This window comes from Condylura cristata, unplaced genomic scaffold (assembly GCF_000260355.1).
Source record: "Condylura cristata isolate star-nosed mole 26May11 unplaced genomic scaffold, ConCri1.0 scaffold00002, whole genome shotgun sequence".
NCBI lineage: Eukaryota > Metazoa > Chordata > Mammalia > Eulipotyphla > Talpidae > Condylura > Condylura cristata.
Window position 1 is genome coordinate 58,841,902 of NW_004567103.1, and position 20,520 is coordinate 58,862,421.

At 35.1% G+C, this 20,520-nt stretch overlaps 1 long non-coding RNA gene across 2 annotated transcripts in view; it reads left to right on the forward strand.

The window, feature by feature from the left end:
- The window catches only part of LOC105853733, a 162,255-nt gene extending 142,137 nt beyond the window's left edge, over positions 1-20,118 (forward strand). For both annotated transcript variants that reach the window (XR_001145518.1, XR_001145519.1), the window contains 3 exons: positions 10,831-10,954; positions 18,762-18,846; positions 20,078-20,118. This is a non-coding gene — a long non-coding RNA (uncharacterized LOC105853733). The remainder of the gene's footprint in view (positions 1-10,830; positions 10,955-18,761; positions 18,847-20,077) is intronic.
- Positions 20,119-20,520: the final 402 nt, after the last annotated feature.

Here is a 20,520-nt window from a genome sequence, read left to right on the forward strand (position 1 = left end):
TTGAAAAAAAGCTACCACATCCCATTGTCAAGATTGTGTCTATGGCTTGCATTGGCCATTAGAGGCAAATAAGATTACAACATCTCTGGGTAGAAACTTTCTGAACAATTATATCTTAAAGTAGAGTGTTCTTTCCAAAACAGCTGAACTGCAACGACTGACAACAGGAGTGAGAAATGTTTTGTGACCTATACATTTCAGGGGGTTCTTACCACTACATGCTTATTGCTTCCCCCAATATTTTCTATCTCAGTAAGTGAATGTCATATACTCAATGGACTTAAGCCAAAGTGATCTTTTTGATACACAAGTAATATAATTTAGTTCCTTCCTTGAAGTCCTCCATTTATACTTTAAGTGACTTCTAAAGTCTTAAACTAGTTTGCAAGACTCTATAGGGCTTGCCTTCATTTCATATTTCTCTCCTCCCTGCTTTATTCTTTGTTCCTTGTTCTCCTTGCATTCACAGAAACCCTCTTTCAAGCTCCCTGATAGTCACATCTCTGATTAACTCCTTATTACTAAATCTTGCATTAATATTTCCTGAGTTGGCATGACTTAAATGTTGATCTCATTTCTTTCTTTCTCCTATGTATGCAATTTTACTTTCATGTAGTATGTTTTTTGTACCCCAGAAGATTTTTGCTGTCTTCTTTTAAAAACTAAATGAATTTTGTACAAAATGCATCTATTTGTCTTTTCCCTCAACTAGATTTGGAGGTTGGAAAGATTTGAGGTAAAGGATCGAATTTAGATTGATGATATATATTGATAGGCAGGCAGGCAAAGATGAGAATAGAGGTACAAAGAAGGTAAAACATTTTATTTTTGTGTTTACAGTATCATGAAACCTCAGACATTAAATAACTTTTCTTTGAATTGAAACACAGGTAGAAAAAAGCAACAGTTATAATTTGTTGGGTTTCACTGAAACCTGCAGATTCACTGATTCCTGCAGATACAGAATTTGGCATCTATTAGGGCCTAATAAATGTCTATAGTAATTCATGCTGGAACTCATGTTTACTTTGCCTATCACTATTCATCTCTATATAACAAATTGTTCATAAAACCTTGAAATATATGAAATAGAAAGAACCCAATATAACATTGTCTATTAACAAATCAGTTTAATCATTCTTGTGAATACAATGCTCTAAATATTAATTGAACTGAAAGTTATATATAATTACAAGTTACAAACATGTGAATTGATATCAGCCAACTGATATTTATCTTGCATCACGTTTAAAACTTGATTCAGTACTAAAGAAATTACAAAGAAAATGTAGGTTTCTGGATTATCTTTGAAAAATCTGGTAATATATATTATCAGATAATATATACACCATCATTAAAGCATTCTTCATTTCAGATAAGGCATGTATATGCCAGGTAACTTGCTAAAATCTAACAGTTTGTACCTGAGTTTAAGATGAAAAATATAATATACTACATATATAGGTATAAAAAACATACATATAATATGCACTATTAAAAAGATGCAAATCAAATAGTTACTATGAGATGACTATATATCAAGATCAACATGGTCACATCAAAATATAATCTCATAAGTAAAAGATATATTTATTAATTACTGCTATGGACATGCCAGGAGGGAACATCAGGATCTGAGTTATTGGTCATGCAAAGGTGGGGTAAGATCTTGGCTTTGAAGATATGTATACCATCAAGCATTTTAAATAATAGTGGGTAGAAAAAAGGATTATATGAAATAATATCAAAGATGTGGCTAGAGAAATTTTGTAAGAAAAATTAAGGTAGGTTCTTAATTAAGTTGCCTATTTTTCTGGGCCACACTGTTTACAGACCTATGTGAAAGCTATAGAAATATAGCTGCCTTTAAAATTTCACTTCAAGCCTATGCAGCATAAGGCAAATTTAAGTATAATAATAGATCAGCCTGGATTTTCTACATCAATTGAAGGATGTTGGCAGCAAACTGGAATCAATACCCAAAGTCAGCCAGAGACTATATCTAAGGTTTTAAAGGACACAAATGGAAAGGATAAGAGCCCAGGCTTATTATATTTAGAGATATCTGCCAAGTTAGTCTCAAACATATGCCTAATTGGTTTATGCTATAAGACTAATTGGTGATTTAAAAAAATAACTTAAAAAAAATGGTTCACAGACCTACCTTGTTCTATAATGAATATAATTCTGGATGTCAAATGCTGTCTATGGTGGTAATGTGACTTGCTCATTAAGAGCTTGGTATTTATACTCAAATAGACACTGTACCTGACTGTTCCCTCCTTTTTCTAGCACTTTGGCCTTGGCAAGACATGTAGTCTGTGTGTTTCAGACTCACCTGAAAAATAAAAGATAAAATAATTATCTACTCCATAAGATCATTGTGGGGTTAAATGGAGGGTAATGCATATAAAATGGTTAGTGCTGTGCCTATCACCCTGCAAAGTTCATTATTTCCACTCTATTGTTATAATTCCCTACTGTTGCTACCATAAATCTTTTCAATGTTTTTGCTCATCCCAGGCACTGCCAAAATGCAAACTTCTAATAGTCTAATTCACCCACTCAAAATTTAATAACTCCCTGGGTGCCTAAAAATGTACTCCGGACTTTCTATAAGAAACCTGTCTCTTTTCTAGAATCTCCTCACTGCTTATATCAAATTGAAAATATTTTACATTTTCTCAATGCAATCGTGGATCTGATAACATCTTTGAAAACCATCTGCAAGGTGACTACCACTTGTAACCCCACTGTGAGATTAATTCACCCTTTTTCCATTTCCTTCCCATTTTCTTCATTATCACCTGGTCACTTGGCCAGTTAAGGGTCTGGTCCCTTGCCTTCAGCACTAAATTGTTTCTTCTTTGCTACAGCTCTGAAGTTCCTTCTTAAAGTTGTAATCTATCTTGTTCTATCTGCATGCTACCATTTAGCCGTCATCTTAAATGTATGACCATTGCTTATTTTCTCAAATTTTGACCCAAGATTTGACAATTTGTTTGCCTGCTCAGCTCATAACCACCTACAAAGTTGCATAATTCATTTAAATAACATTTTCTACCATGATGGAATTTTTTCTTTGACATTTCTTATCCCTTAGCATCGCCTTAAAATTACATAAATGGCATTTACAAAAATATGGCAAACTTGGTGCTTATGGCATTGTCTTGATTTTATGATTAGAAATGTATCATTATTCTAATAGTTTCCTTTTTAAATCTTATCTAAGTGTCAACATTAAGTGTCCACAACATTCCAGTTAGTATGGTTTGCAAGAGAAACATAAAATATTCTTCTCTGATAAAAAGGCAACTTACAGTTAAATATCCTTTCTGCAATTGAATAATTTTGTTAGTGTTCCAATATGTTAACCTGTGGTTATGGGACAAGATTTATCTTTGTATAGAGTTTTGGGGGATGGAATCTGAGTTAGGCACCACTGTCTACTTGAGATATCTTTTGACCTAACTTTATTTTAAAATCATTCTAGTCATGTGAGATAAGGTCATTTAGTGACTTTGCATCTATGGATTTGTTTACTTGACATTTTCTGAGTTGTCCCTGGGTCTTTTGATTTTAATATTGGGACTTTGGGAATTGTATTTTATCCAAGAATGTTAGGGAAAAGTCAGTTTTTAATAGATTGTCCTGATTAAATTAGACCACCAAGTTATAGGATATCAGTATGTTTTTGATGTCTCTTAGAACTTGAACAAAGTGCCATCCTCCTCAATTTGATTTACGGAAAATGGGGTTATTACACGAGCTAATTCAGGGCTATAAAGTCTCACACAATTGGTTCAGTACCTATTTTGATTAAGGGATTGAGGAATTGTCTGCAGCCAACTTTAGTATTAGATTGATTCCAGAGAGTCTGGGGTGAGGCATCAAGGGCTGTTTCATGATTACATGCATTGATTTTGAATGGACAAGTGAGGTATACAGGGATAGAAATAAGAAAGGGATTATTTAAATTTTCTTTCACATCAGTAAATTCCTTTAATCTCAACATCATTCCCCACTTGGGAGAGAAAGATAGGCAGGTTTTAAAGCAAGAGAAAAATCTCTTCCCATAAGGTATGTATGTTACCCAGAAAGGGGCCAAATTGGAAGGGACTGGGCAAGGATTTAAAAATTACAGTAGTTGCTGTTGCCAACCATTATGAGATTCTAAACATTAGAAAAGGGCATTGTTAATATATTGGGGATTAATAAGGTGGGCATAGTATTCTTGAAAATTGGCGAGTTTGTCTCCAATTGTAATTACTAGTCCCCACTATTGGCTAGTAATGAAGTTTATCCCTGGTATTTTCCTACCTCCAAGGTCGTTTTAGCCATTTTAGCCTAGAGTGGTTGCAACAGAATCTCAGAAAGAACCATTTGTATCCCAGATCATCCATGCTGATTTGGCCCATGATGCCTGCAAAACAGGATTGTAGACTGGGCCTGGAGGTTGGTGTTGAGGAATCCCTATTTAGTTGCTTCTGCAACTGGAGGGTCATTAATCTATCAGTCCTTTCCTGATATGCAGAGACCTTTTGGTCCTTTGGCCTTTTCTAGGATTTTGGATAATTTGCTTGCCAGAAAAGCTACTTACTGGTGGGGGTGTTTAGCTACCCAGTTAAGTTCTTAATAAGACCATTAAGAATTTTAGTGAGTTTAACTACAAATAGAGAGTTGAAGAGAAAAAGGATCTCATTAAATACTTACCCTGGAATTTGGTTGGAAAATCTGTTCAACTCCAGCATTGGATAGCCTTCCAGTTTATCCGTTGAGGAAAGATGCTGGGGATAGAATTTAGGAATCTGGTAAGCCTTTTGTGCCTGGTCTAATCTGTTAGCTGCACATGATTAAAGGCCTCCAGGGATTTTTGTTGTTGTTTTTCCTTTTCTGCTGCCTGCATCCATTTTGGGCTAAAAGATTACCTGCATAATCAGAGAAGCCAGGCTGATGAGTCTTAAATGGCATTCAAATTCAACTCCTGGGCTGTGTCTGTCATATCTGATTGCACCTTGAAGAGGCCTAGTAAAGGTGCCTCAGGGTCCCAGCTGTGGCAACACTGAAAAACAAGGGGAAGTTTGAAAGATCAAGAACTGGTGTGAGGAGGAGGAAATAGGAGAGGAGCAAGACAAGCATAAAAGAGGAATATTTTCCAATTCATACTACATTTTTTCAGATTTTAGAAGCAATCAGTCTCATCTGGAAAAAAAAAAAACTATTGATTTAAGGGGGTATAGAAAGTTCTTCATTCTAATTAAATTTGCAAATACTTGAGTTTGGGAATCTCAAAGTCCTGTTGGGTCAAATAAGTTTAGGTTTTCTTGAGTAATATTTGACAGAAAGTTATAACTTTGGGTCTTAAGTTAAATCCTAGAAGTAGTTGGGGTGTTATAGATAGTTGATCAGTCAAGGATTTAGGACATGAAGTGCCCATTCTGAGTACCTGAGTAAGGAATTTCTTTTTCTTGTAAAAGTTCTCTGAAAGTCTTCAGAGACCTCAAATGAAAGCATGGGAGATGTTAGGCCAGAAAACTTACCCAGGCATTACCAGAAGACAAATTTGGGAGCAGTTGGAAGACACTATGCAGTGGTCCAAAGCAGTACCGGGAGAGGGTTGGAGATTGCTTCATATCTCATCTTCATCATGAAAGAATATTACCAAGAACTGGACTGAGAAAAGTTAAAGCTAATATGAAGCCTTGATTGCAAGCAGTTCACATATCAGGAAAGGCGTCCTCCACTTCTTTGGTCTCAAGGGGGTGGAGTTCTAGAAGGCAACTTTGGTCAACTCCATGTGGAAAATCTCTGCATGAGCTGGCACTTGTAGGATGCTGGATGTTGTGTTTGCTGAGACACAGGTTCTGACATAGTCACCTGACTTCCTATTAGTAGGGCCCTGTTAGCCTCTTAGTCCATTTTCATAGCTGTTCTGGTTCTAGAGGGAGTCTTCCTTTGGCATTTTCTCATAATATTTTACTCAAATAACTCAGTCTATAATATATCTAAGCTGTAGGAGGGGAAACCCTCAGCATACATTTCTAATAAGCAAGACCTTTAAAAACCACAGTGACATACCTATAAAACTAACATTTTAATAGAATAAGTTCCTGACTATAATAAAATCAGTAAATAAGAGCTACACAATTATATGTGGTTAATGATAGTTTTACATTTTATAATAATTGTTCCCTTTTTTATCAATTCTTTAAGAACCTGTTTTGAAATGTCGTCTACATTCTTGCGTTAGGACTTTTATTTATGTATTTCCTCTACTTTGTTTCCTGTAAACTCAGAGCTAAAGACTTAATCAGACATAGGTTTAATCACTGGTGGAGAGACTTCATAAAAGGTATTATGTACAACTTAATTGATCTTTCCTGGAAGTAAAGAGTAGATGATTAGCACAATTGGGCAAGACTGACCAGTTAATTCTGTTGTTTACTTCTCCATCACGAGAAGCTAATGTTTAAGCATTTCTTGATGTTCATAAACCCAGTAAGTGTTGCTAAATGATCATTTTTCTATTCTATCATACCTTCATCATTGTCTGAAATTGTCTTACAAAGAACTTCTCAATATTTGGGAACTCTAAAATATATTTGTATAAGAAAGACTTTTGGAGACTCTTTGTCCCCGATCACAGATTATTGGAGGACAGAACAGGCAGGGTGTCAAGGTGGGAGCATCTGCGAATGGCGATTCCTAGAAAAGGGGAAAAAAGGGAAGGGGGTGCGAGGAAGACACAGGAATCAGAGTTGGGTGCAAGTCTTCCTGCTCTGGTTTTAGCAGAGGTTTATTTTATACATTTCAAGCAAGCAGTGGGATAACATTAGCATATGAATTGGGCTGAGAGATCACTATCTTTTTTCTAAGAACAGTCTGGGTCATATTGACCTTTAGTTGAGATTATAACATTTTTAAAATCAGTCTATTAAGGCTAAAACAAGTATATAGACATACAAAATTTGACTATTATTATATTTACCACAGTAAAGATTAACCAAAATAAAGTCCCTAAAGCCATATCTTACTACTTACCGGCTTTCATTCTCATTGAGACATCCTGGGGGGGTAAAGTAAAGTGAGGGCAGAAAGAGGAAATTTCTTGTAAATCAAATTACAGGAAAGTAGTTGGAAAACTTGTTAGAAAGTTTAAGTGAATTTTCTTCAAGTCTAGACAGAAGAAAACTTAATTAGCTCTGAATAGGAGAGTTGGGTGAATTTTTTTATCTAAAGACTAGATAGTAGAGTTGAAGAACTAGGTAGAAGGCTTATGTGAATTCCTTTGAAGTCTAGACAGTAGAAAACCTGATTAGCTCTGAATAGTGGACTTGGGCGAATTTCCATATCTAAAGGCTAAAGAGTAGAAAATTTAACTAGTTTTTTTTTAGAAACTGAAGACTTTGTGAGATAGTAGAGTGATGAAATTTGGGTGTTCTCATCCATCTGGGCAGTAAGAGAATATGTTCCAGTATTATCTCAATATTGACTTTACAATAACAGCCAATAGCTTTTATTAATCAACCACTTGTCAAATCACTTTTGACTTCAAGAGGAATTTCTCACCCTGGTGCAGTGCTTGCTTTTCTGGGCCAAGTGCCTTATGAAGCTAAGGCAATCCATTTGTAAACTAAAGGTTGCTCAGAATACTTTGATATTACAATTACACAAAAAAGGGAGGTCATAACATAAGTTAGCATGAAAGTCTGATTTTTCAGAGCATTTCCCCTCCATCTGTATCGTGTCTGTCGATAGAGGTTGCATAGCTTGTGTCAAAAGGCTATGTTTACTGTGACTCAAAATAATGAATAGTTGCTTAACTATTTACTACTATGATGCTCCTTTAAAATGTCGTTGCAGTTTTAAATCTAAGATAGCAAGAAAAGATATCTCTTTCAACCAAGTGTCCAGGTACAGGACGCTACTGAAAGACTCCCACAATCCAGAGATACAGTTAAAGAACCCCTCGCACCTCTTAGTATCTACTCTGATACAGTGCATCTGAGAATCCCACATCATGATGGAAGGTGGGTAGAGAGAGGAGTAGTGTGTAGGAACACATATCTTTAAACTAGGTAGAGCCTAGTTAGGATGCTCCACATGGGCTTGGACTCCATCAAGAACAACAGACAAAGTGTTCTCTGCATTGCCACTCCTCTCTCCATCATGTGAAGGTCACAGTGAATAGGCTGCTGAATGCCATCAGAGGTTTGCCAAGTGGTCACATAAACCAGGCCTCCCTGACCTGTTCCCACAGCAACTGGCCTGCTATACTCTTGGCCCATACTACTGATAAAGAAAAAGCTATTTAATGAGCTGATTAACTTAAGGTAGCCAACAGGAGGCATGGAGGATGGAGTTCTAGCCACAGTAAGTAGGCACGAAAAGAATGTTAAAAGTATCCTAATTGGAAAGGAGGAAATAAATTCTACCACTACTTATCAATAGAATAACTACATACTATTTGCAACAACTTAAATGAAACGGTGATCAACAAAGCAATATAGTGCCACCCACAAAAGTGATATACAGAGAAGCAAATCTCCAATTTGCTTATCAGTTATCTTCTGTAAAGTGGCCATGATACCTAAATCAATATACAGGTTCAGTGCAATTCCAATCAAAATCCCAATGACATTATTCAGAGAAATACAACCCTTTCAAATCACAGGATATTTTTGGAGCTGAAAAAGACCCTGAATAGCTAAGATTCTTAAAAGAACAAAGATAGAGGTAACATGATTCCCAGCTATACCAATGATAAAAACAGATAAACAGAAAAGCATTGAGAGACCAGAAATAAACCCACACATGTATAGACAACTAAGTTACTAAAGAGGAAACATGAGGGTTCACTGGAGTATAGAAAGTATTTAATAACTGTCCTAATGCCTTACAAACATGGATTAAAGACTTGGACATGGCCCTCGTTGGTGGCGCAGTGGGTTAAAGCACAGCACTAAGAAGCTAAAGCCACTTCCGCATGAGTTCAATTCCAACCTGCCCCGGAGGTGACCACATGGCGTGGCAGACCTCTCCTGATCCTCCCGCTGCTCCCCTCAGCAGTGCACTTTGTTGATCTGCCTGTTCTTCTCCCCATTCTGTCTCTGGTGAAGCCTCTCGCTGTCCCTGAGCCTCTGGCCTGTACCCCAGTTCTGTATGCACAACTAAATCTTTAAAAAATTTTCTAAAAAAAAAAAAAAAAAACTTGGACTTAATAGAAGAAAATATAGGTTATCTGCTTTTAGACTTTATATTTAGAGATATTAGGGACTCCACTGTGACAACAAGTGAAACAAACAACAAATGGGACTGTATTAGATTAAACAGCTGTCCAGCAAAATCATCAAAACAAAGATTTCCCATTTTATAGGCTATTTTACACATGTAGACGAGCAACAAGGGGTTAATATCCAATTACAAAGAACTCACAAAACAGAAAATTGGATCAAAAAGTGGGCAGTGTATCTGAATAGATACTTCTCCAAAGAATATATATCGCACAACAGGCACATGAAAACATCTTCTCTTAAGGAAATACAAATCAAAATAACATGGGCCCTCCCTGATGGTGCAGTAGGTAAAAGTGCAGCATCATGAAGCTTGCGGTGGCCATTTCACCAAGAGTTCAAACTCTCCCCCCCACCCCGCAGGAAGGTGACCCACATGGCTTGGCAGACCTCTCCTGACCTGCCTACTACTCCTCTTTCTTATCAGTGTACTTCGTAGATCTGCCTGTTCGGCTCCCTGCTCTGCCTCTGAAGAATCGTCTCACCACTTCTGCACCTCTGGCCTGTACCCCAGTTCTGTATGCACAAATAAATTTTTAAAAAATGAGCTATCACCTCATATCTTGAAAATGACTATTGTTCAAAAGATGAAAAACTATTAGAGAAGGGAAATCCAAGTTTTTTTGGGGGGATGTAAATTGGTAGTCATTATGGAAAATAATGTAAGATCCTTCAAATGAATAAAAATAGAAGTTCCATATGATTCCATTATTTCTAGTACTTTGGGTATTCACTTAACAAATACAGAAACACTAAAGATTCAAAATGACTTGTGGATTACCCCTGTTTACTGCAGCATAGTTTACAATAACTAAGAACATAAACAACTTAAGTGCCAGCGGCAGATTGTTGATTAAAGGAGGTGTAGTAATGAGTGTGTGTATATATATATATATATATATATATATATATATTCTCATGTATGTGTAACATATACTAATTACTTAAAAAAGATGCAATTTATATTGTCATTTGCAGCAATATGGATGGATCTACAGTGCACTGAGCTTAGTGAAATCAGTCAGATGAATGTGGTGTAATTGCAATGTTAGTGGTAAACTTTACATTATACTAATATGTTGATTGACAGTGATGCATACCTTAAACTTACATAATGCATGACCTAGCTAGTTGTTCTGATCTTGGGGTCTTTTATCAGGGATTGGAGTTATGTTCAAATTGTCCTATCTTGGTAATAAAAACAACTTGAACCTGGCTTTGTTTATTCAATTTTATCTTAAGCTCATAACATAGTTAACTGAATATATATCCTCAAACATATTACTTCAAACATAAGCACATTATTTTGGACAAATTAATTTCACAATATTCCCTCACTGTGGTCATGTCTCTCCTAGACACCCCTACATCTGATGACTAACAGGATATTTTATAAAGATTTAGTCATTTTGTCCCAGTATAGGACTCTCTAAAGATAATTCAATAGTAAATGTTTTTATCCTTTCAAAATTTTATTATTTCATAATGAACTTTTTGTTAACAGTATTAATCTGAGTATATCTGTTTTTTATTTTAGAATGACATCAATTTCTGCTTCAGATGGTAAAAGAATTTTATAAATGCATATGGGACTAATTTCATCTGGAAGAACTCATGACATTTCTGCATCATATCTGCAAGCTGAGGACATGACTGCAAAGGTACATAATTTATCTTTCTCCCTATTATAAGTATTAGCTGTTCATAAAATTGTAATTTAATATAAAATACTTCTACAGCTTCAAATCTATCAACTTTGAATGTACTGATTTATTATAAAACATTTAATTCCTTGGAAAATTTAGCAGGCATATATATACTTTAAGTACACATAAGTGTAGATATATATACATATATATGTGTATATATATGTAATAGACACAAATATATACACACACACATACATGCCTAGCATGACACATACAATATACTGAACTAAAAAGAGAAAAATTTTTATAATGATAGATTCAAGGATATAGCAGCAAATGCTGAAGCTTTGTTTTATTTTTTTTGCCATTTGAACCCAACCAAAAAGAAAATTCCTGGGAAGTTTACAGATTCCCTCAGAAGACATCCACCAGTACTAAAGAGTTATGTTTGCTAACCAGAAGCAAGTGTACAAACAGCAGATATGTAGCTATATCTCTTGACAAAAACTGTAAGAACACATTGTAGATGATGAATTCAAACCAATGCCATTAACTTATTGTATTCATCTTTTGAGAATCTTACCTTCCTCACTCCTTTTTACCCTTGCACAGATACACTATTTCGAATGTATTTTCTATGTAGCATATTTCATCAGAACCCCATTTTCATTATTTATTGTTATAGTATAGCTAGTCCTTCCCACATATAGAATGCTTTCCAGTTCAAGAGTATTGTCTTCCTAAAAATGATAAAAATTATTTAAGAGCTTTGTGCATGTTGACTAAGAGCATGGCAGTTTGGTATTGCCTCTTATACCCTGAGCTATTTAAAGATTTTTTGACTCCCTATGAATCTTGTCATAAATACCAACAGTTTTTCTCATGTAATAGGTTTGATCACTGCTTAGATTCTGTTTATTTTTACTCATTTTCATCAAATCTGTTTTCTTACCTTGGGAACAGGATCCATTGTATAAATTTGAGACTTACTTCTGATGTTAACCCTTTTTTAAGTTCCAATACCTCAGCATTTTTACACTTGTTTTACTCACATCATTTTTGTTACTGAGTCAAATACTACCCCTCACTTTGATCCATCCAGACTCCATAATACAGATCTGATTAAAAAAAGATAATGAAGTCCACCACACCCAACCCTTAATATGATATTCTTCAACCTAACTGACAACACTGTCAATTAAGGAACTTTGTAACAATACTTACCCAAAGATCTAAATTTCATCAGTCACTAAATGTAATTTTATTGAAATGCTATTGCCTCTAAAACTTTAAAATTATAAACTTAGTGAATATTTTCTTTTACATATATTTTGGACTGAGGAAATATTTTTCAGCCAACAGTTGTTGAAAACTTCACTATGCACAGTAAGGTAAAGGAAGAGCAATAGAGAAGGAATCAAAATTTGAGTCAAATTTTGTCTTCAACCTCTAATATCCAAATTATCTTTAATACCACTATATATTTGGTATTATCCAGAACAAGTAGTCTTTCCTACATACCTCATAACAAAAGTCAAGTTTTCATTTTTCTGTACTCACTTTGTAAAATATAAAACACATTATGAATTTTAGCATTTTGTATGAAACACCAGAATTGGTGCTGTTGCCTAGCTAACTAGAATAATACATCTCTCTGCCACCATAGCATTTTTTGCTATCTCATTTCTTGAATAGGAAATTAAAAAGTACATAGGAGAAAGAAATTTAAATTAAGATTCTGTGAAAGTATTGCCAGGAATATTGAAAAATAAGTTTTGTGAAGCATACATGTCTTTCACCAATAAACATACTTTCTGAACCTAGTTGTCCCTATAAACCTTTGGGGATTTTTTTTTCAAATTATCATAAATCTTGAGTATTTTTGAAAAACAGCTCTATATGCACAATAATAGATTTAATGAGTTAATGAAAATTATTGTACTACATAATTTTATTATTTTCTGTAAGCCAAAAGAAACAATTTTGTAAGTCATTTCTCAGAATTTTTTCAGAACTGGAAAAAAATAGTAAAGTTATTTACAGAAAGCTTTTAAAGTCAATGAAAATAAATTAAATATACACTAGAAAGAAGAGCCAGATTCAATAGGGTAGTATTGGAAGTACCTGAACTCACCTCCCATAGACACAACAAATTTTAAACAGCATCTGGAATAATTACCTTTGAAAAAGATGTGAAAATAAGATCAATAGAATTTCTACAACAAAGGATAAAAGGTCAGTACCACGTAGGTAGGAGAAAGAGATGCTCTCATCAGGGAAGAAATTACTGCCCCCCCCCCACCTCATGTAGTGATTCATTATCAGAGTCCTTGGAGTTGTGGGACTTTTCTCTGGGGTTGGGTTGTGTACTGCCTCATACTCCTGATACCTTAGATACTGCAGAGTAGACACAAGCTGCAGGAGTGCCTGTCATTCAGGGCTGACAGGGAATGCCTCCCAATACCAAGAACTGTAGGAAATGAAAAACCAACCTTTCAAAGACCCACATATGAATACACACCTCAGGACCCAGTACAACAATACAGTGGGAAAAGGACTCACACTGATCATTCTTAGAGGTCTGCGACCCTGAGTTGCTGAGCAAACAAGAGAGTTGCACTACTTCTGTGACACAACCATGATCACAATCTCATTCTATGTCACATATGTAGTGATAGCCCCCAAATAGCTTGTTAGTTCATATAGGGACTCACTTTACATGCCTATGACTGCCAAGGGGACTGTGCTCTGTACCCCACAAGACATTCTGTACAGGCTAATGCTTTAAGACTGAGAAAGTGGATATGCCTAATACACAGAAACAAACATTTGTTGCATTTCCACATACAATAATCTCACTTGAATAATTTTAAGAGTAAGATATCTTAAAGTAAATTTAACCAAGGTGGTAAACACCTATCAAATGAAAACTATGACACTGTTGAAAGAAATTGAATATAACAATAAATAGTTATTATTTGCTTATGGATTGGCAGAATTAATGTTAATAAAATGGCCATTTTACCTAAAGCAATGAACAGATTCAGTGGGATTCCTATCAAAATCTCAGTAATGTTTTTCAAACAAGTAGAACAAAAACAAGAACATCCAAAGCAAACCTGAGTAAAAAGGAAAAATAGAGGTATCAAGTTCATAACTATAAACTATGAATCCAATGGTATTGAAGAGACACTTGGATCAGTGGGGCAAAACTGAAGCTCAAAATTAAAAAACAGGGCCCTTCCTGGTGCAGCAGGTTATAGCACAGCACTAAGAAGCTAAAGCCACTTAGCACAAGTTTGATCCCTGGCCCCAGAGGTGATCCACATGGCATAGCAGAACTCTCCTGACCCGCCCGCTGCTCCCCTCAGCAGTGTACTTCGTCAGTCGGCCTGTTCTGCTCTGTCTCTGGTGAATCTTCTCACTGCCCCTGTACCTCTGACCTGTACCCCGTTTTGTATGAATAAATCTTTAAACATAATTAAAACATATATGGACAACTAGTATGTATTATTTAATGGACCAATGAAATTTCTTCAGAAAATGTAAAAACTGGACAGCTACATGCAAGAGAATGAAACTAGTCCATTGTTTCATACCATACATAAATATGGATTAAAGACTTGAATGTAATACATGGAACTATAAAATACATAGAAGAAAAACCCGTGGGGATTACAATTGAGATGAAAAAAAAAATGTGCAAAATGATGTAAAAATAAACTTTTTAATAAAAAAAAATACATAGAAATCTTAGGTGGTAACCTCCTTGACATCAATCTTAGCAGTGTCTTTATGGATTTGACACAAAAAAGGAAACAAAAGCAAATATAGTCTTCTGCATAGCAAAAGACACCATCAAAAGGCAACTACTTTTTATAATGTGGAGTGCAAGGTTTGCAATATCTTAAGGGCTTAATATTTAAAATATAAATAAGACAGATTACGAAAAGATGTGAAGAACATCTATTCCTACAAATATCACAAGAGATCTATAAAAACATTTATCATCTTTTAGTAAGGAAGTACAAATGAAGACTATAAGATGTTGTTACACATATGTTAGAATAATTATTCTCAAGAGACAAACAGTAAGTTTTAGTAAGAATGTGGCAAAAGGAAATACTTAGATTTTTGATGGGAATGTAAATTGGTATAGCCACTAAAGAGAGACTTCAAGACATTAAGAATGCCATTTCTGGGCCCTCCCTGGTGGCGCAGGCAGCGGGTTAAAGCACTGCACTGAGAAGCTTAAGCCACTTCCGCATGAATTAGATCCCCGCCTGCCCCGGAGCAGATCCACATGGCGTGGCAGACCTCTCCTGACCCGTCCGTTGCTCCCCTCAGCAGTGTACTTCATAGATCTGCCTGTCTTGCTCCCCACTCTGTCCCTGGTGAATCCTCTCACCCTCCCGCATGTCTGGCCTGTACCCAAGTTCTGTATGAATAAATAAATCTTAAAAAACAAATAATGCTATTTCTGGTTATTTATCCAAATAATACTAAAACCTTAGTTTGAAGAAATACATGCATTCCTACGGTCATTGCAGCATTACTTACTATTCCCAAGATGTGGAAATAACACGTTTTTATAGATGAAGAAAATTAGAACACATAAGAATAGTGATTCTGCTACTAAAATAATGAAATTTGGCAACACGAAAAAGTCTAAAGGGCATAAGCTAAGTGAAATAAGCCAGAGAAACAAAAATACCTTATGATTTCACTCATGAGAAATAACTGGAGAAACAAAAGAACCAACCAAAAAGAAAATCTTAGATATAAGAACAGGTTGGTGGCTACCAGAATGGAAGGGGATCTGGCAGTTGGGAGTACATGTAAAGTGGTCAATTGTATGGTGATAAACCTCTTGATAAAATCGAGAGAGTTTATAAAATCAAGAGAGTTTGTAACACTATATACCTGAAACATGTTATGAACCAAAGTTACCTCATGCAAATGCATTTTTAAAAATCTACACTGGGGGAAAAATATCAACTATACTTCAAACTATTATTCCCCAAATTCTATGAAATTATACTATTGGTAAAGAAAAACAAATTCTGTTTGTTAATGGCATATTGCATTTAAAAGGTCATTAAATTTTAATCTGTAAAATTAAGTGTATAACTCAAGCTTTGAACAAAAGCCACATCTAGTCTCTCGCTCAGCAGAGACCATTATACTATGAAGCACACATTTTTCTTCATATTCTTACAGGACATAATCTGAAGTACCTTGCCTCTAACTCTTTACAGTTAATTTTTATAAATGGCTTTAATTAGGGGGAAGTGTTTCACAGTAGTAAGAATCTGGAAACTTGCCATAAACCAATAGAATTTTCCCTTATATGAATTTAAAAGAAGCACCCTGACACATTTCATACTGGTGTTGAAATGGCAAAAATACGAATGCAAGCAAGGGGATTATGTGGGATATATGCCAATAGATTTTGTCCCATGGACATACTTGTTCAAGAAGCAAAGTGAACAGAAAGAACATAAAAATCGCAAAGAAGAGAATCTTAATAAATTGATATTATCACTGAATTGGTTCCAGTTTGATTGTGAGATTTCTATACACTGTGCCTGATATTGCATATAAACACATTGCTAGATTTTCATGGAGGAAAAATAACCAGGACCAGCAAGATTGAAGGTGCTAATGTCAAGAAGGACCAGGTCTGGCGGTAAGAAAGTTGGGACAGCGATGTCAGATAGTTTACTGGAATGGAGTGCCGGACAAATATCCAAATATGAACAATCACAGGCTACAGACCAAAAGTCTGGAGTGTCTCTTACTAATACAGTTCAGAGCTCTTTACCTTCTACTTATCTCAGCTTCGCAGATACCTGCTGTTATAACTTATACAGGCCTTCAGAGATGAGGGGAAAATTTTGATGAACTCAAATTCAACAGTGAAAGGGCCAAAGAAGAATGCATTCTCATTGCTTAGAGGGAAAAAAATGGGCCTTTCAGAAGGTGTGTATTGCCTATATATTTTTTTACATATTAGATAGGATGATTTTAATATTAAACAAAATGGAAATTCCTTTATATATTACTCTTATATCCAGCACCTTTCTCACTGGTTTTCTACTTAAGCAATATAATCTATAAATGACAGCATGTCTATTAGCCTCGGATTTTTTTTTGTTGTCTTACTATAATGGCTAAGACCACATGTACATTAATGAAGACAAATGGTGACAAACATTTTTGTCCTCTTCCTGATACTAATGATAAAGAAAATGTTATTTATAATTGTTTTTAGGTTTTTGCTAGGTACTCTTTAGAAAAATTCCGTGTATTGCTGATTTGACAAATCTTTTCTATTAAATTTTATGAAACAGTTCTTGTATCTATTGAGGTGATGTTAATATAAAAATTAAATTATTTTATAACATTGAACCACTGTTCTATTTTAGGTACATCACAATCAATTTTGGTTTATCTTATCTATATTCCTGAAAGATTACATTAAAATTTCAACCCCCTTTTCAAACTATTGTTAAAATGTTAGCATCTTAAAGTAATATTTGGATTTTTGCTCTTTTGAAGAGCTAAGCACTACCACTAGAATAATTTAATGAACTGACAAAAATTTGTTCAGGCATTCTCCTGGTTACTCCAAAGTCTAGTTCCTGATTTTTTACCCTAATTTCATCCCTTACTTCTATAAATGTAGTATAACATACAGCAAAGAACTAACAAAAAAGTCTTTAAATTTGTAAAAAAAGTAAGACATAAGAATTTTATATAAGATGGAGTTAAAGGTTAAGTCCTTTGCTATGTTAATAAACTTATTTTGTTATATAAACTTCACAATTAAATATAATTGGAATTGATGAACAAGAGTAATACTAAGTTTGAAAACAGTTTCACTTATACATTTCTTATGCTATCCTTCATTCAACATTTGATTTCTTACAGTGTTAATAATTAATGAAATATACCTAGAACAATTTTTTTCTATGCATTACAATCATAAAGGAAACCTGTGTAGATTATCAGGGCTGCTCCGAGTCACTCTGACAAGTCTGACCTTTGAATGAATGTTGAGTGGCCCAGATCACAGGTAACTGTAGAGCAAGGATTAACAATGAATTTAACCAATGAAAAGTGTACTCTTCCTGGCTTGGACAATTCCAAAAGGAGTAGAGAGAATGAGTGAGAAATAGGAAGCAAGAATCATAGACATGATATTGTCAAAATTAATATGACAAAGTAATAATTACTTTGTTGATATGAGAAAATATTATTGAACATTACATGCTTTTTACTTTGTATGTCAATTTCAATCAGTGACTTAATTTTATACATCCAAAATATGTGCAAAGAGACTACCAATTACGAGATACTGTCAGAAATAAGATAAATAAGCAGCAGAGTTCCTGCTCTTAAGATACTATGTTAAGTGCTTCTTTCTTTTTCAATATAATGATATATTTCTATATCATTTTGTGCCTTTTTTCCGTCTCAGTTGTAATCCCCGTGGGCTTCCCATCACCAAATCACCCATGTGTCATTACCATAGTCCAGTGCACTTCTATCCCACCTCCCCACTTGTGATCCCATTCCCCACTTCACCCCCATAAAATGTCTCCGGTATATAGTTCATTATTATCATTTAACCCTATGAGTGAAACTATCCGGTATTTTTCTTTTTCTTTCTGGCTTATTTCACTAAGCATGATCAATTGTTTTTTTTTTTTTTTTAAGTTTTTAATGAGTAGCTATTTAAAAATTTTCTTTTATCTGGTACTATAGTCAATCAAATATAGCTAAATCATTACCTTCTAACTTCATTTTTTTCTAGAAATGCTCAAAGAGATACCATTCTACACCAGCCAGACTTCAGACTTTGGTCTCCTACCAAGATAATGAAGAACTGGAAAGAAATAGTACGAATTTCATTCTTTCTATAATATGAAAGTTTTCCCAAAATATGAACCTTACGACATCTTAAGCTAAACATTAGTTTCCATGACATTGCCCTCCACTGCTGCAAATAGCACTTTACATCTGACATTTCTCTTCCCCAACAGTGTATTCAGTTCTGGTCTCTTCATTTGCTACCCAGATATAATCAACAATTCAGTTCAGTGTGGTAATTCCACAATGAACTCTTTCTCAAAAACAGGGTAGAACAATAGTCTTCCTTGGATGTTTTTCATACCATCTTTAACCCTGAACTTTGCAATGATTCATTTACTAATAATGTAATAACCCTACTCTCAATGCAAACCTCCACTGCAAAGAGCTAAAAAGTAGACCTGTGCTCTCTGAGCTTTGTTAAAGGATTCCAGTTTTCTTATCAATATCTAGATAAGAGAATGCCACAAGATAGTTTTGCCCCATTTAAGATCCAGAATTAAAAGGCAAAAGCAAACCTCTAGAACTTAGTGTAATTAGTTGAATGCCTTACCTTCCCTCCTAGTAGTTTTCATATACCTCCATCAGAATCCTTCATATACTTCAAATCCCATTATACCCTTTCTCCTGAAAGAAGTCATCAGTACAAAAAGTGTACTCTTTCTCACACAACCCCACATTTGAATCTACCAGAGAAATTATGGTTCCTTCTTATTCCTTGATAATTTTAGTCCATTGTACATTGCTGTCATGTTTTCCAAAAATTCCCTTGTTTAAGTCTTGATTATTCCAATACTCAGATTATCTTTTACCATTGGCTCTTCTGCCTCTAATCTCCAATCTTTCTAGCTAGTGAAAGATTCAAATGTACATTTTGTTTTGGGAGTCATCAGGAAAATCTCCACATCCTAACACTTCTGTGAATTTTCCTTCCATTTCTTGTTCTAACTAAAAGTCATTTGTAACTATAGGCCTCACACATGGGCAATATTTACTTTTCAATACCTCTTCCTATCATGAGTCCTTGGATTGAGTGAATTGCTCCTCATTGCTGTTTGTAGAACACTCTTCCTCACACAACCCTAGATTTGAATCTACCAGAGAAAACATGGTTCTTTCTTATTCCTTGATAATTTTAGCGCATTGTACATTGCTGTCATGTTTTCCAACAACTCTCTTGTTTTAGTCTTGATTATTCCATTGTTTGTATACATAATCATCTTGTTCCTTGAATTTTTCTCTTATAAAAATTGTGTTCAGGCCCTCCCTGGTGGCGCAGCGGGTTAAAGCACAGCACTGAGAATCTAAAGCCGCTTCCTCATGAGTTCGATTCCCGCCTGCCCCGGAGGTGACTACATGGCGTGGCAGACCTCTCCTGACCCGCCCGCTGCTCCCCTCAGCAGTGTTCTTCGTCAATCTGCCTGTTTTGTTCCCCACTCTGTCTCTGGTGAAGCCTCTCGCCTCCCCTGAGCTTCTGGCCTGTACCCCAGTTCTGTATGTACAAATAAATAAATCTTTAAAAAAAAAAAATTGTGTTCATTCCGCCTGAGATGTTTATGGTCATACTTTTTGTAACTTAGGCATTATCAATTACTATATTCCTCCCAACTAGTAATTTCTAGTGTCTTAATTCTAGTACCTATTACTTCCTTCCCTTTCAATTTAATTTTATTGCTCAACTCCAATAAATAGACATATTTTAT